At 48.0% G+C, this 17,797-nt stretch overlaps 1 long non-coding RNA gene across 1 annotated transcript in view; it reads left to right on the top strand.

The window, feature by feature from the left end:
* The first annotated feature begins 5,259 nt into the window (after nucleotides 1-5,259).
* Nucleotides 5,260-17,797, top strand: part of LOC146072241 (uncharacterized) — a 45,965-nt gene continuing 33,427 nt past the window's right edge. Inside the window, exons 1-2 of the long non-coding RNA XR_014473000.1 lie at nucleotides 5,260-5,455; nucleotides 13,997-14,223. This is a non-coding gene — a long non-coding RNA (uncharacterized LOC146072241). The remainder of the gene's footprint in view (nucleotides 5,456-13,996; nucleotides 14,224-17,797) is intronic.

The raw sequence follows: 17,797 nt of genomic DNA on the forward strand, positions 1-17,797 counted from the left end.
AATAGTATAATGGGTGCAGGATGTGCACCACACACACGGACCCCCGGGTCAGGAGAGACGTCTATACTGCACACCTCAGCGGCGTACCTGCAACAGATACATACGCGGTCCCGTGGTCAGGGTACTAGTGGTGAAAAGATGGACCCCGGCATCCCAATACAGAGAATCTAGATGGGGCTCCATAACTATCTATCCCTCTCCACTACCCCCCTTACCCTGATGCTCCTTGCAGCAGCCTAGCCCTAACCCCCCACACAGCCTGACCTTAACCCTCCCCACTAGTACCTATACCTAACCTCTAGTCTGCCGCCTAAATCTAACCCCCTCATCCCGTAGCTTAACTCTGACCCCCCTTCTTTGTGCCTAACCCTCCTTCCCCACAACCTAACCCTAATCTTCCCATCCCTGCAGCCTAACCCTAAGCCCCCCCACTAGTGTCTAAATCTTACCCCCTCCCTCGACCTGACCCTAACCCGCCCACATACTCGCTGTACGCCTGTCGGTATTCTGGTGCTGGTCTTCTGAAGGCAGTTGGAATGCTGTCATTGGGATACTGAACTCTGGCATCCTGACACCCCCCCAGGGGTGCCGAGAGGTCGGCCGGGCGCCGGTAAATTGGTGGGGGCATGACCTCCATGGAGGAGAAGTTATAAAGTGACTGGTACTTTATCACCGAACCAATCAGCTCCTGACTGTTACATTACAGGCTGGGTTTCAAAAGGGACAGTTAGGAGCTGATTGGCCAGTGATAAAGTACCAGGCACTTTATCACTTCTCCTCCCTCATCACTGCTTCATACATATACTGTACCCCAGAGAGGGAGTGAGAGGAGAGGCTGCCGATGCAGTGTGCGCTGAGCTGGGGAGAGAAGCTGTGCTGCGCGGCAGCCTGTCCTCTCCCTTTGCAACAAGGAAGGAGGAAGCGGGACCCAGGCCTGCATAAAAAGTACCCACCCCCTCTCGATGCCACTGACAACCCCCCCGCCATACACACACAGAGCAGTGCCGTAGAATTTGATTGAAGACAAACCCTGCTGCAGAATGTTTATGAAAATACACTGGGTGAGATTTAATGGGATGAGAGATTCATAAAGTGAGAGATTTGGTGAGAAATCTCCATTTTTTTAAAGCAGTTTGATTTTGCTGTGTAAATGATTGCCGCTTTAAAAAAAAAAATATGGAGATTTCTCACCAAATCTCTCACTTTTTGAATCTTTCGTCCCATTAAATCTCACCCATTATATCTCGGATTATGCCAGCATGCCCGCGAAAACCTAATGCTGCCTCCATAAACCTGACAGTATGAAGATTATGCTTTTTAAAGACATTTACTCCTGTGTGTATACAGCGCTGTTACTCACCAGGTGCCTACCATTAGTTCCCAATAAAACAGTAAAAACAAACAAACAATGCAAGTAATAAAATGGCCCAGGAAATAAAGCGATGTTTTGAAATCCGATATAAGACACATGTTGCAAGACCTTCCCTGAGATTTAGTTCTATGATTGCTGTGAATAACAACCAGACAGTCCGCGCACAGCTCTCTGCATTTCTATAAATCCCTTCTGTCCTGATAAATAAGATGTGTCAGTTGCAAGGCAAGTTTAGCAGCTGTGCACATAGAGAGGGGGATAGCAATGTGTCACTGTGCACGATAGTTAGTAGATAACTAGCTGCAAGTTCCACCGACAGCAGGCTGCACCGAGAGTGGGAATCCTAGCTTTCAGCAGCGAGGGGGACACTCTGCAAACACACAGTGACGAACACAGAACCAGCCGGTGTCCTGGGCGGAAACAGTGCCTTATACACTCAGCAAATCATATGTAATTAAAGGGCGATTTATTTATTTATTACCAGTTATTTATATAGCGCACACATATTCCGCAGCGCTGTACAGAGAATATTTGAACACTGACATCAGTGCCTGCCCCAGTGGAGCTTACAATCTATATTCCCTACCACATGTCCACGCACACACAGACATTCTAGGGTTAATTTGTTGGGAGCCAATTAGCCGACCAGTATATTTTTGGATTGCGGGAGGAAACCGGAGTACCCGGAGGAGAATATACAAACTCCACACAGTTAGGGCGATGGTGGTAATGGAACCCATGACCTCAGCGCTGTGATGCTGTTTTTTCACGGCTTTGTCCAGAATGTCGACACAGTCGGCATGGACACCATCAAAGTGTATCCCGTCCCCTCGCATGGCTCATAGTCACTATTCTATTCTACCATCTAGTGGATAGTAGGTCATGAAACACCACCTGTCGGCACATGTCGGCTAGAAAAAAAGTGAAAAAGCCACGTCGACCTTTTGACTGTTGAGCTAGCCATTGTTGACCTGCAGTAATGCTTGTATCAACCTTCCATCCATGTTGACCTTAGGCATGTCGACCTATTTCAGGTGTCGACCTAAGTCTTTTCAGCATGGCGCCTTCCTGCTTTGCAGGAGCTGCTGAGTGGGTAGTGCCGACATGGCCATCAGTGGCCGACACAATGCTACAGAGTTTACTTACCATTGTACCTGTGTACAGAGCCACTTATCGCAGTGAGGAGGCAGAGGAGGGATCCGTCTCTGCCAGGGCCGGCGCTACCCACTCAGCAGCTCCTGCAAAGCAGGGAGGCGCCATGCTGAAAAGGCGCTGTCTCCCTCCCTGCTCTGCTAAAGCTGCCTCAGCCCTCACTGTCACTGCCTCCTGCACGCCGCCCGCAGCGCCTTTCTGACAGCAGGCGGGCTGCAGTATAAAGATTTGCTCCCTGCACCGCGAGTGCACACAGCCTGCACACTGCCCACAGCGCCTGTCTGACAGCGGGTGGCAGTATGGAGAGGCTGAGCAGCTCCCTGCACAGCGCAAACACTGTCCTCCTCCTGCGATCTGCCTCCTCTTCCTCAGGGACACTTGCGCTGAGGCATGTAGCGCTGTCTGTGAATGCCTGGATGACATGTCATGTCCGGATCCGCCCCCTACCCATTGCTCCCTTCGCCTGTGCTGCCTATCACTTTGACCGTAAATTATTTGAATTGGATCTGGGTCACCAACCCAAGCCCAAGAGCCTTATGGTACCCCATGGTGCTTAACCACAGTTTGGTAACCACTTACAGTGGCTGTACTGTCCGATGAGCCAGGACTGTGCTGTAACACCCACCAGGCATTTCCACAATCTCTCCTATCCCTGCGTGGCCCTGTGTCTTATCTGAGTTTCCCATCTGTTGAGCGAAAGGTCACTTTAATTAACAAACTAAACAGACTATTCTTTCTCCGGCACGATCTGGATGGGAAAGTGGTTGCAGCAATAACTGACATTCCGACTACGGTAAAAATAAAAATCCCCCTGTGAGTAAATCTAATTTCGACATGCAATGGGAAATAGTACAATGCGTTCTCTAGTGCCAGACATCAAGACAGAAAACCCTGCTCCAAAGCACTGTTTATATAGCAGCCGTAGGAGGATCAAACCTTAGGCGGCATTTCCACCGGATGTCTTGTCGCCCACTGGTCAGACCCCCGGTTGTGTATTAGAATAGATTGTAAGCTTGCGAGCAGGGCCCTCCTACCTCTATGTTGGTTTGTTTCCACCCAGTTTGTTTTATCACTGTTGTTTCCAATTGTAACGCTCAACGGAATCTGCTGCGCTGTATAAGAAACTTTAAATAAGAAAATAAATAAATATTTTTATTCTATTGGTCTAGACCAGGCATGTCCAAACTGGAGCCCTCCAGCTGTTGTGAAACTACACATCCCAGCATTCCCTAATAGCAAAATTGTGGCCACGTTTTGTCTCCCTGTATTGTTCCTTTGTACGGCGCTGCGAAACACTTGTGGCGCCTTATAAATAAAATTATAATAATAATAATAAGGCATGATGGGATTTGTAGTTTAACAACAGCTGGAGGGCCATAGTTTGGACATGTCTAGTCTAAAGTCTTCTACTAATATGCTCTTCCATACTCAGGTGCACCTAGTCCTTTATATATCCAAACCTTCTAAATCACCATAATTCTCCCCCTTTCAAAAGTGGCTCCGATACCCCTCAATCTAATTGAAATAATCCCATCGTACAAGAACGAAATCTAATTCATACATGTCAAGCAGTACTGTATGTTCAAACTGTGGCCCTCCAGCTGTTGTGAAACTACACATCCCAGCATGCCTTGCCATAGTTTTAGCATTCCCTAATAGCAAAACTGTGGCAAGGCATGATGGGACTTGTAGTTTCACCACAGCTGGAGGGCCATAGTTTGGACATGCATGCCCTAGACCAGGGGTGGCCAAACCGGTCCTCGAGATCTACCAACGGTCCACGTTTTCCAGGTTACCTAGCTGGTGCACAGGTGTAGTCATTACTAACTGTCACATTTCCCAGACCGGCTAGCTGCTGCACAGCTGTAGTCATTACTAACTGTCACATTCCCCAGACCGCCTAGCTGGTGCACAGCTGTAGTCATTACTAACTGTCACATTTCCCAGATCACCTAGCTGGTGCACAGCTATAGTCATTACTAACTGTCACATTTTCAAAACCGCTGCATTCATTCCTACTATAGATCCACAGGTTGCCTGGAAAACATGCACCGTTGGTAGCTCTTGAGGACAGGTTTGGCCACCCCTGCCCTAGACCCTCTCCTCATGAGATTTTGCATGAACTGCAGATGCCTCAATCTTGGTTCAAAAACTTTTTTGTGCAGTTATAGCTACCAATGGCATACGTGTTGTATTCAGCTACGTGGCACCGGAGCGCCCCAGGCGAGCCGGGGTGGGGGCGCCCCGGTGCCGGGGGGGGGGGGGGGGGGGGGCGGGTGGTACCTGTGAAACTTCCCGCGCTAGTTATTTTCTATTCACTGTAGGGACCCAGCTTGCACACAATAACAGCGCCGCAGGTTCCCCCTGCACGCACCAGCACTCAGCAGGGACGCCGGGGACGCACGTTTTTTCACAGGTACCGTTCGCTAAATGCTGGGGGTGAGGGCGAACTGCCACCCTCCAGGTGCCGGTGCCCTAGGCAAATGCCTAGAGCTGCCTAGTGGTGGCGCCGGCCCTGGTGGTGGTGGTGATGATCTTTGGTCTACATGGGATTGCAAACCGGAGGGTGAGGCCAAATTAATGTGATTTGCAGAAAATCCCATCATCTTGACAAAGCTCCAAGGCTCAATCTACTGGTTGTCAGGAGCGCTGGTCAAGGGCGGTGGTTCCACCTGGCACTACCATCCACTAATTTAACCACGTGGTTCTATTGCAGCTTACCCGAATCTTGTGTTGCTTGGCATGAGCTCTTGGCTTTAGGCTACATCATGGGGTCTCTATGACGACGATGATGAGGCCCAAAAGAGAATTTTTGATAGTCAAATCCCACATGGGGGGTGCCCGGACCCCTATCTAAAGTACTGAAGCGGACGGCTTGCAAGAACCGGGTCTACTTTCCCAGGAGCAGGAAATTCAATGCCGATCCTTCAGGTACGGATTTGCAATTAAGCACATAGGCGGCTGCTGAGGCGGCAGGTGACGCAGAAGACTAGATTTCCATCCCCTGTGCATTAAGTCAAACTGTTGGGAGTTTTTTCAGTTCTATGCAAACAAGGAGGACATGAGACAATGACCCTTATTCCCGTCCGTTCGCACGGACCAGAATATTCGCAGTGGCTCCGATGGTGGGTGTATGTGCATACTCAGGGTGTGTGCGGCCACGCCGAACAGGGTGTTAGCTGGGCACATGCACCCAAGTGTGCGGGTGGGGGGGGATGACCAGGGACGTGCAGTCGGGGGAGGCAGTGCTTCCCCTGTCATTAATGATTAAAATAATACAAATAAGATACTTATGACACAAATTCTGTGTCATAAGTATCTTCTTTATATTAATTCAATTATTCCCATTGTTGTATAATTTAAAAATTAAATTTGGAGGCACCAAAAGCGGTGCCTCCCGCTTCCCATTACAATAGCTGGAAGCAGGGGGCGGGCAGGGGGCTGGAACAAGCAGCGCGCTGTAAAAGCCCATTAAAAAAACTATTGAAAGCGACACCATTATAACTTTAAGTGCCTCAGTGACAGGGGATATGCTTTCAGCCAATATGAAAGCTCGCCCCTGTCACTGTAGCCAATGGGATTGGGCACAGGCAGCAGTGCTCGAAGTGGACTTCCGCACTGACTGCCATTTTTTTTAAGATAGCAGCTAGTCCCGGAGAGGATCAGCTTGAGTGGGACAGCAGCAGTACAAAACTCATCTACCAGGTAATCTTTATGCTGTCCCACTCCCTGCTGCAGCCGCAGAGTCGTGCACCTTTTCTGCAAGCCAGGACACGCGGCACGGACCAGGCATTAAGGAGAGCTGCGGTCACTTCAGTGAGTACCCGCACAGAGACGGCTTCATTCATCCTGCTCCCGGGTTGCACTGTACAATGTAAGACTGCAGTCGGCGGCGGGCGGGGGACGTTTATCGATGGGGGGGGGGGGGGGCAGTGCGGTGGTGGTGCTGTGACAGTGACTCTCTGTTCACAGCCACCACCGCACGTCACTGCCGATGACTTGGGTGCGGGGGCCGGCCTGCTGACATTACCGGATGTCAGCTGCCCGCCCACTTCCTCCGCGTCCATGCATATGTAAATTACTTCATAGTAACTTTTATATGCGTGCCCCTTCTCTATCATTCGCTGACCATCTAATGATGTGGGTGGAACCCACTAGGCTGCCATTGGATGCAGAGGCGCTGGAACGTTTTTAGGTTGGGGGGGGGCAAGATATAATCTCATTTTGGCGCCCCCTAAATTGCTATATGTTACCCCCGGGCACTATACACACTGGCAGCGGCATATATGCATGGGCATTATACACAGGGCAGCGGCATATATGCGTGGGCATTATACACAAGGCAGCAGCATTTACGTATGGGCATTATACACAGGGCAGCTGCATATACACGTGGGCATTATACACCGGGCAGCGGCATATACATGTGGCCAGAGACACCAGGACTGACATTAATCCAGGGGTTGTCATTTACTCGTAAAAAGTGGAAAAAGTGGCAGTGTCACCCCCAAACAGATTTATGTGATTATGTCTGATTATGATAATCAGACATAATTACATAAACCTGTTTGGGTGTGAATCCAGGGGTAAATGACAACCCCTGGATGTGTCAGTCACTGGGGAAGGGAGGGTGAGAGAAGCAGCATTGGCGGGCGCACATCTTCCCTGCCACCCGCCCGGCTATATTACTGATTAATCAGCTGCCCACCCGCCCGCCAGGCTATATAAATGATTTATTATCAGCCGCCCGCCCGCCCGCCCCTATATTACTTATGTATTATCATCCGCCCGCCCTCCTATATTACATACCAGGCGCCGGGGATGGCTGCTGCCGCCGGGGAGATGTGTAGAAGACGCGCCCGCCAATCACAGTGTATGTGGAGGGGATGCGCCGGCAGTGATTGGCTGGCGCGTCTTATGCACATCTCCCCGGCGGCAGCAGCCATCCCCGGCGCCTGGTATGAAATATAGGCGGCCGGGCGGATGATACTTCGGTACTTGTTTCCTAGCACGGCCACAATCTTATGGATCGTGTACCTTTAAGTTAAGGTACACGATCCACACGATGGACCCGATTTCCTTTGAAATCAGGTCCATTTTGCCGGCAAAGGTACAAAATCGGGGGCATCGCGTCGGTCGGGACCATTAACATTGGTCCCGACGCGACCGACGCGATGCCCCCGATTTCCCCATAGGCTTCAATGTTAAAATATTTTTTAACATTGAAATCGTGAGGATCGCGTCGGTCTTGTGCCATTATAATGGCACAAGATGAGATGGACTTGGATACCTTCACAGGTAAACGCGTCCCTTCGCGGGCTTCACAGGTATCCGCGTCCCCTCGCGGGGCTCGCTGCGCTCGCCACGCTTCGGGCTCGGTGGCTCGCTGCGCTCGCCACACTATTCTATTCTCACTCCACGCCCTAGTGGATAGTAGGGGAATGAAAAGGTCGGAGGACGCGCACCGCCGCCCCTCGCGGGCTCGCTGCGCTCGCCACGCTTCGGGTTGGCGTCTATCGTGGGGTGGGGTTTACGTCGTTAAATTTGGGGGTCTAGGGAATTTTTTACATTGAATCCAATGTAAAATTGGGTCCCAGGGACCCGATTTACATTTCATTCAATCAAAAAATCGGGTCGAAAATCGGGTCGGTCGCGTCGATCGCATCGCATGCGACCAAATCGCATGCGATGCGATCGACCCGATTTTTCCGACACGACCACCCCGATGTAAATCGGTGTGGCCGTGCTAGGAAACAAGTACCGATACTTCTTTAATATAGGCGGGCGGGCGGCTGTAATATAGGCGGGCGGGCCGGACATACTGGCGCCTCAGTAATTTGGGGGGGGGCAAGCTGCCCCCTCGCCCCCCCCCCCGTTCCGGCACCACTGATTGGATGTTACTGTGTAACACCCATTCACAGGCCCTGCGAGGGAATCGCCCTTGCGAATGGGTGGCGGCCAGGCCACCATTTGCAAGGCGGGGTTTGGTGAACTCGCAAGGCTGTGAATTCGCAGCCTTGCTAATTAACCAGAATAACCCCCTATGTACTGATGTATTCATGGAAAAAAAAAAGTTAAAATAAATAGGAGATGGGAGGTCTGGTCTGACAAGAACGTCACGGTTTAATGTCAACAAGCACTGGGAAAAAGAAGAAGGCTTCCAGACAAGTCCAAAGTACAGTACTGCCCTGTTGCTTTCCATCCTGTGGTGTGACGGACTCCTCGCTACAGATCTGGTTCTTCCACTATATATGAACATAGGATGGACATAAAATGAGAGTACTTGTTTCCTAGCACGGCGCCAACTATTTTAATTGCATTGATCGTGTCGGAAAAATCGGGTCGGTCGCATCGCATGCGACCAAATCGCATGTGATGCGATGTGACGCGGCCGACCCGATTTTTACATTGGATCCAATGTTAAATGCCCCCCAGACCCCAATTTTCATTGTATACCCACCCTGATGGGTCAAATGGCCCCCCATTGTTATTGCCACCCCACGATCAACGCGTCCTCCGACCTTTTCATAACCCCACTATCCACGTCGGCGTAGAGTTGATTTTATATAGTCTAGCGAGCCCCGCGAGGGGCCACGCATTACTTCACAGGTATTACTCGGCCCCTCGACACACTTCGGGCTCGGTGGCTCGCTGCGCTCGCCACACTATATTAAATCAACTCCACGCCGACGTGGATAGTGGGGGTAGGAAAAGGTCGGAGGACGCGTACCGCCGCCCCTTGTGGGCTCGCTGCGCTCGCCACGCTTCGGGTTGGCGTTGATCGTGGGGTGGCGTTAACAATGGGGGGGCATTTCACATAGTAATTGCCCATCAGGGTGGGTATACAATAAAAAATCGGGTCCATTGAGCCATTTAACATTGGTCCCTTTGGAAAATCGGGTCCATCGCATCGGTCGCGTCGTATGCCATTACAATGGCATACGATGGACCCGATTTTACATAGGATTTTAACATTGAATACAATGCATACAATGTTAAATCGGCTATGTCGGGCCATTTAACATTGTTCCCTATGCAAAATCGGGTCCATCGCGTCGGTCGCGTCGTATGCCATTACAATAGCATACGAGGGACCGGATTTTACATAGGATTTTAACATTGAATACAATGCATTCAATGTTAAATCGGGTCGTTCGCTTCGGGACCTTAACTTAAGGTATACGATGGACGCGATGGACACGATTTTTTCATTGTCGGGGAAAATGCTAAAAATACCCACAAAATCGTGTCGGTCGTGTCCATCGCATACCTTAATTTAAGGTATGCGATTACCCACGACGGGCGCCGTGCTAGGAAACAAATACCAAAATGAGTATTATATTCATTGTACCTCATGACATGACTGGCTAAGCACAGAATGTCCTGTAAAAATTAAGTCTTGGTTGGCGATGTGCAAGATTCCCAAAACTGTTCCCTGCGAAGCCATCAGCTCTTCTGCAATTTGTGACATCACCACTAGGGGCAGAGCCTTCTAAACAGAACTCCAATGCCCCTAGCAACCAACAAGATTCTAGCTGTCATTTTATAAAAGGTACTAGATCCGGCTTGGCCAAGCTGTGGCCCTCCAGCTGTTGTGAAACTACACATCCCAGCATGCCTTGCCATAGTTTTAGCATTCCACAACAGCAAAACTGTGGCAAGGCATGATGGGACTTGTAGTTTCCACTAGCTGCTTGGCCATTCCTGTACTTAGGGTGACCAACTCATCCCTTTAATCCGGGACACATATTAATTACACAGATTCTGTGGCTGGCTTTCACCTGGTTTTAAACTGCCACACCTCAAGACTCCATTTCACCTGGTTTTAAACTGCCACAGAACCTGTGTAATTAATATGTGTCCCGGATTAAAGGGATGAGTTGGTCACCCTACCTGTACTTGATAAATGATCGCTGGCATCTGGTTGCTATGGGAAACACCTCCACTTGTCTTTTTCAGAAGGTTTGATAAATCTCCCACTCATTTATTTTTCTACCATTAAGTTGCTGTTTGTTCCCAGCTCAGTACAGACTGTTCCAGCGTCTAAGATGTTAACTTTCCACCTTGTATGAAAACGAAACATTCGCACGCGCTTGTTGATACCAATGTCTATTCTAGTAACAGCCCAATCACGCCAGATCTCTGATGTCGAGAGGGAAAAAAATGGGTGTTATATCTGTGGCAGCTATATATAGCTCAGACATCACAACAAAGTCATTGATAAAGAAATGGATTCTGCTGATGGGAGGACAAGGGTTATAAATACATCAACCAGTTTATTTCTGATGGTCCTGTGGTCCTGAAACTCTCCCATGGCAACATAAATACACATATATAATATATAGACCTGGCACACTTTACACTGGGACTAAAAATAGATATCTGTGTCAAGGCTGTTATAAAATCCCTTTGCAGATCATTTTATGTTACTAAAAGATATTATATTTTATTATAAATGTTTTATATAAATTTTATGGTATGCCCCCATTTTGATGAAATATAACTAATTTCTGGTGAGGTCACACCCGACGGCCACAATTTAGGGTGTACAGGCTTGAGGATGTAGTAGAGTTTCTGTACACACCAGGGGATGCCTTACACCTACCACAGGCTTGCCTACCCTCCCGGAATTGCCAGGAGGCTCCCGAAAATCGTGTCCACCTCCCGGCCCCCCTGGAAGGTGGGCAAGTCTCCCGCTGCCCAGAGCCCCCTCACCCTCCATCCCTGCTGATTTAAATACCGCAACACGCGGGTCCGTGGAGGAGGGGCAGGGCTAAAATGACACGGGTAGCATCATTTCATGTCATTTAAGTCATGCCCCCTCACTGCAGGCCCGCGAATCGCAGAGTTTTGTGGCCTGGGGCGGGGCCTAGTAATGTCAGCCTTGTCTCCGCCCTCCCTGACCTGTTGCCTTTCTGGGCTATTCCCAGAGAGGTGAAATTAAAAGTAGGCAAGTATGAACTACAAAGAACCCAGTTACTTACCCAGTGGGGTGGTTTATATTGAAGATAAAGCAGGTAGTCGTACTCACTGTTATATACTCTGGTATATGAAACAAAGAGGGTGTCGTACAGTTCAGGAGCCGGTGAGTATGGGCCTAATTCAGATCTGATCCCAGGACAAATTTGTTCTCAAAATGGGCAAAACCATGCTGCACTGCAGGTGGGGTAGATGTTCCATGTGCAGAGAGCGGTATGATTGGATAAAAGTAAATATTATACTTATTTTTTATCCTGAACGGAGATGCCGGCCCCACACAGGAATCCACATACCGGCATGTGCAAGGGAATGCCCAGCGAAATCATAGCCGAGGGTCTGAGTTGGCCCTTTTATCTCTCTCCGCTTTATTTCTCACCAATCATTGATACATCTCCCCCTGTGCGAGAAAAAGGATAGATTTTTGGGGGGGACTGGCTTCTAACAAAAAAATAAACTGGTGATGAATGAATAAATAAATGATAATACCGGGCAAGCATTACAAGTACACCTTTGAATATTTAGCTCAATTTAATAACTTATTTGTGAAAGGTAAATAATTGATGCGTTTCTGCCAGTGCTTAGTGTAGTGTGTAACTGTGACTATCACACCCGTCCAGCTCTATCCGTCGTCATGAATAAAAAATGTCATCTTCGCAAACATCTCGCCTCATAAATACACCGGCCAATAGAAAAATAAAAAACAATCCCCCTTACTAACTTATAAGATATGGCACAGATATACTATGTGCAAACCAAAATTATTGTATACAAAAACAGGGGATACTTTGTATCCAGGGGAAAGTGACTTACAAAAAGTTAGCTGGAAAAAATACATTTTTTTGAAAATTTGGATGAAAAAGACCCCTAAAAATACTTGCTGTGATTCATGGCAATTCCTTTGAGCTTTCTTGGAAGTCTATTTAACTACAATTTAATGTAGCGAAATGTGCTCAGATGAAATCCAGCATTCTGCAGGAGGCTCTAGTTTCTGTTGTAAATCTCCTGCTGTCCAGCATTGTACATCTAATCTCCCTGATTCTTCAGATTCTGCCAGGGATGGTACTAAGGAGTTTCTTTGAAAGGACAGTGATTTGCTGTAATCACTTTGATTTGTTGTAACTGCTCAGGAGTCCCAGCTGACCACTCTCATTATACCCCCACCTGGGATTTCCTGATATAAGGGTTTCCAGGGCAGAGTCACCTTGCTCTTGATGGTGGAATATCTACCCGAGTGATAGGCCGGGGATGTTGTAGCATAGGGACCATTGGAGTATTTCAAGAGTCTGCTATGCTGAGAGTGCCTGTATGCTACTGCCTGTAATACCGACTGCATATGATTTTAACCTGCTATGCTGTAACCTGCTGTTGAGAATAAAAAACAAAATCGTCATAGATACATAGATAATACATAGAAAACATACAGTATATGCTGAGGGTGGACTTCACTCTCTTGCAAAACCCATTGAAAAACGAAGCCACCGTAAACTAAAACTCAAAAAAGCTAAAAGAAAAAATCCTTCCAAAAACGTATACACAAAAAACTAAGTATATATATAATATAAATATGTGAAAACCCACTGTTAGAAAATAATAGGACTATCATAACTTCTGTGGTGACATTATTCCACATGCCCCCATAGAAGCTCATTCCCACCCCCTGGGGGCGGGGCAGATGCCGTGGCGGGGGGCAGAGTTACACATTTGTGTTACCATGCCCCTCCCACTGCTTGGTGCTGTGAGTCGTGGCTTTGTGTAATGGGGATGGTGCTATTGTGATGCATTTTGCTGATAATCACTTAATCCAGGCATGTCCAGATGTTGTGAAACTACAAGTCCCATCATGCCTTGCCACAGTTTGTTATTAGGCAATGCTAAAATGATTGCAAGGCATTCTGGGATGTGTAGTTTCACAACAGCTGGAGGGTCGCAGTTTGGACATGCCTGACTTAATCGCTTAAGCAGTTAAAGGGTATCCTAACTCGCCCCTTATACAACCACCACTGCCCAGAGGCAACACCAATCCTTAACAGCAACCTATTCCTGCCAACCATAAACATTTCCTCTCCCTGTAGCAACACATCCCCTTCCACTGTAGCAACACCACATACTGTACCCTTCCTCTGTAGCAGCACATCTTCACACACATCCCCTGCACAGGATTGTACTTGCCCAGGCTCCCAGAGGACACCGTGATAAATTCTCACAGTTTTCAACATTGACTGAAATATACAATAGATAAAGAGACAATGGACATTTAAAAATAAAATAACAATGAATACAGGTCCAATGTCTCTCCTGCAGGTCATTGTGTCCCCCCAGAGCTGCTACCTCTTATAATAGACTTTAAGTAACAAAAGAGGATGATACTTTTGATCAGATCCTTCTTTTGAGACCACTACAAATGTCCCATGGGCAAGTGCAGCCCATTAGCGGCACAGCCGGTATACGCAGCCCTCTCCTCCTTATGTCTGTCTCTCTATCTCCTATATACAGCTTTGTAGAAGCGCCAGGAAACTTCTATCCATCTGGAGCCAGTGGAGGCATAGGCAAATGCCACATTTACTGTATGTGTGGATCTGAGCCCTCAAACATCACAATAAACCAGAGAGCAGCTGCGAGGAGGAAGAGACAGGAGCCTTACCATGGAGTGGGAGATTTTGGCTTACATTTGGAAAATCCCCTCTAAAAATCCTGCATTTGCCACCGGGAGGGACTTGTGGGTAAGCATGATGTCATCCTCAGATGCCATTGCATGTTAGGTGACACTCTGCACTGGGGGCAGGTTGTTTTAGCTGTACGCAATAGCAATTATATGCTAATATGGGCAGAAGCTAATCTGGCAGCTCAGACGCATTGCGCAGTAAGAAAACATTGACCGATTTGTGTATAATACGCAATTTGTTACTGTATCTGAATTTAGGCTCAGTGTGCACCTTTAAGATAAATAATTTTATGAAACTGCAAGGATGGTGTAATGGTAAGCATTACTGCCTCACAGCGCTAAGGTCATGGGTTCTATTCCCACCATGGCTCTAACTGTGTGGAGTTTGTATATTCTCCCCGTGTTTGCGTGGGTTTCCTCCGGGTACTCCGGTTTCCTCCCACAATCCAAAAATATATTGTCTAGCAAACAAAATGAACACTATAATGTCTGTGTGTGTGTGTACATGTGGTAGGGAATATAGATTGTAAGCTCCACTGGGGCAGGGACTGATGTGAATGTTCAAATATTTCTCTGTGCTGCGGAATATGTGTGCGCTGATTTTCAGTCCGGGGCCCCCCCTTCCCCATGAATTAAAGTTTTAGTGCCATAAGGCCGGGGTGGCTGGCAGCTCCTCTCCCCTCACAGGTGCAGTGCAGTTTCGACGTTCCCAACTCTGCAGCATGCAGCAAGGCTCATCTCATTTGTCACGCGCGGCGTGACGTCATCACGTCAAGCTGCATGGTGGGAGCTTCCTGAGCCGAGTCCTGGCGGCAGGCTTGTTCCTGAAGGAAGATGTGACTGCACATGCGCAGTCACAACGTGCCGCCGTGGCCCGCAATGAAGTCGGACCCGGGCAGGCTCATTTACTGCCGGGCCCGGCTGCATAGTTACTGCGCGCTGGACGGTGGAACAATGAGGGGGCGTGAGTCGGTGTACAAGGAAAGGTTGGGGGTGCTGCCAGGGATAGAGCTGCCTGTGCCCTACCCTCTATCAGAGCGGTGGGGCCCAGGACTCAAGTACCCCCAGACCCCCCTCCCCCCCCTGTCGGTGGCCCTGGCGATATATAAATAACTGGTAGTAAAAAATAAATAATAATATGCAAATAAAACCCAGCGTGAAATGACTATACTGACCACTAGATGGCGACACTCTGTGTAACATTAAATAATACTGAAAACTCGCGATTAAAAATGCAAACAGTGTGGACAGCGTAAGGTGGTGCATAAAGAACTCAGACATTCTTTGATGCACATAGAATACTACAGTACTTCTACTATGGAAGATACAACATAGGGGGTCCATTATTGATTGCATTTGCAATATGATCTGGGTGCGATGTTAGCACCCAGGATTGCATTGCAGAATGCGATTACTTTGGGTGAATAGGGGCCCCAAAAAGAGACTGTACCTGCAATATGATAAGCGCAGAGCGAGGTCTACTATGCGGTCACCCTGACCACCATGAACAGCACCATGTTTTCACAGAGGGCCCCCCTGGAATCCATGCCATAACTACACCCGCTAGTGTAGCCCGCTGGCTACAGGGGGGGGGGGGGGCTACCGCTATCTGGAGACGGCAGTAGCCTCGGGGGCCAATAACTAGACTATATCAGAGCTATCTGCTGCGATCCCACCTTCAAACATCCAAGTGATATGTAATAATTGCTTATTACCAAAAATGGGTGTTTTGCTTGTTGCATTGGCTCCACAGTCAATAGCTATGGTTCAAATTCATAGAGCCCAAATTTTATCAAAAATACCATAGAAAAAGTAAATATGGGAATGCAATTAGGGGTGTAATAGGGGTAATGGGCTATGACAGGTTTAAGACTGCATTCAAGGTGGGGAGTATCCTCTGATCTCTACAATACCAGCAGTGTATTAAGATATCAATAAGGCCAGAAGGATATAGTCACAGCATTGGTATCCTACAGACTGATGTACAATGCAAAGAACATCTTAGTGACAACCACACAATACAAATAGCATTCTAGTGACCGCCATACAATACAAAGCGCATCCTAGTGACCGCCATACAGTACAAAGACCATCCTAGTGACCACCATACAATGCAAAGAGCATCCTAGTGCCCACCATACAAGACAAAGAGCATCCTAGTGATTACTATACAATACAAAGAGCAAAGAGCATCTTCGTGACCGCTATACTACACAAAGAACATCCTAGTGACCGCCATACAATACAAAGCATATCCTAGTGACCACCATACAACGCAAAGCGCATCCTAGTGACTGTCATACAATATGACGAGCATCCTAGTGACCACCATACAACACAAAGAGTATCCTAGAGATCGCCATTTAATACAAAGAGTATCCTAGTGACCGCCATACAATATGCCAATGGGAGGAGGAGGACAGAAGGTACAGATGGAGCGTCTTTCATCATTGCAGGGGCTGGCAGTGAATTGGCCATGCGCCAGCCCCCGGCAGACTTCGGATGGGGACGTGCGGCACTAGACATGCGTGCGTCTCGTTACAGCAGAGCTCCCCCCGCCACTTCGCCGTAGGTCCCCGCCACATTCCTCCCACCTTCCCGCTCCCCCTAACCTTGCCCGTCTCCCTGTAGCGGAGACAGGCAGGGTTCCCGGGCCCCCTTCGATGGGAAACTAGGACGCACGTGCATGTGGGACGCTCACGCGTCCCAGTCAGATGTAGCATCCGCTCGCAAGCGGGGGCGTTCTGCCGGGCCCCGGTGCTGGCTGAGCGGCGCTACATCTGTACATAGAGATAGAGGTGGAGCCACAAATATTAGGTAACCCCTGAATTCGAACCCTCCAATCCCTCGGGCACCCACATACCCCTTAGGTTTCTATGTGGGATGCAATGCTGCCAGATTTATCAGTTTCCTAAATGCAAAGATGTTTTCAGTTATATTTTGTGTTTTAGATACTAAGGGGGACATTTACTAAGGAAATTTGTAAAAAATAGGTGTATTTGTATTTAGAAATACACTTATTTTTGACATTTACTATCCCGAAAATACGGCAATTCGTATTCGTATTGATGTGCTATCATACGAATTGCCGTATTTTCGGGATAGTAAATGTCAAAAATAAGTGTATTTCTAAATACAAATACACCTATTTTTTACAAATTTCCTTTAGTAAATTTCCCCCTAAACCTATATTGATACTAATGAATTCCCACCATGGTCCCACCATGGTCCTAAGTTTGTATATTCTTCCCGTACTTGCGTGGGTTTCCTCCGGGTACTCCGGTTTCCTCCCACAATCTAAAAATATAATGGTAGGTTAATTGGCTCCCAATAAATGAACCCTAGAATGTCTGTGTGTGCGTGTACATGTGGTAGGGAATATAGATTGTAAGCTCCACTGGGGCAGGGACTGATGTGATTGTTCAAATACTCTCTGTACTTTGCTGTGGAATATGTGTGCGCTATATAAATAACAGGTAATAAATAAATACATTGGTGATTTATATTTCACTTACATATTAGCGCTGGTCCATCCTTTGTATATTGTTCTGTGAATGGGTCCAGCCAGCAGCAGCATCATACTGTCCGGAGGATTGCCGTTATTGTCCTCCATTATTTGGAGAGCACCGACA

This window comes from Crinia signifera, chromosome 4 (genome assembly GCF_055691185.1).
Source record: "Crinia signifera chromosome 4, ASM5569118v1, whole genome shotgun sequence".
NCBI lineage: Eukaryota > Metazoa > Chordata > Amphibia > Anura > Myobatrachidae > Crinia > Crinia signifera.